Raw genomic sequence first — 812 nt, forward strand, 5'->3', positions numbered from 1 at the left:
ACGTCTAGATTATAAATAGAGGCACCTTCTCACGGTTAATGAACAATATAAACTTAGAAACGTCTAGATTATAAATAGAGGCACCTTCTCACGGTTAATGAACAATATAAACTTAGAAACGTCTAGATTATAAATAGAGGTTATAACAATAAATTTTCTCATAAAATATTGCGAAACATTTTTCGTAGGCATGTTGTCAACATGTGGAACCAGCAGATAGCCCAATACGACTTTCTGTTAAAACAAACACTTTAATTAAATATTTAAAATTAGTAATCTAAATATGTATTTATTTTTAATATAGTAAAGCCTCATCAGGCAAGGTGCCGTTTCTACCGAAACAAATCGAATTCCCCATTATAGCATTCTAAACCCTTAGATTCAGAGCTGTGTCACTGGGGGACACTAATTTAGGTTTACAGATAAAAAAAAGATAACAATAAACGGCTACGTGAATATGAACGAACAGGAAGATTAATATGACATACTATTATAGATATTAACATGGTGGCTGTCGTAATTACAAATAAGTTCCATTAAACTACTAGTTATTAACACATTATGCATGTAACTTTCGATATTATTTTCAACACTGTTTCTTCATCTACATTACTATCTTGTTATATCTATATCGATTAAGTTACACTCCATCAATTGTGTTATTCCCAATTTTTACCTAACGAAGTTTCACGTATTCACGGATTACTTCTATATTCAGTGACGTCATGACCTTACACCATAAGCCCGGCTATTCCTACTTGTGATAGATATTAACTGTGTTCTTTATCACATACCGTGCCTTTGTTGTACTA

This window comes from Tachypleus tridentatus, chromosome 10 (genome assembly GCF_004210375.1).
Source record: "Tachypleus tridentatus isolate NWPU-2018 chromosome 10, ASM421037v1, whole genome shotgun sequence".
In the NCBI taxonomy this organism is placed as follows: Eukaryota; Metazoa; Arthropoda; class Merostomata; order Xiphosura; family Limulidae; genus Tachypleus; species Tachypleus tridentatus.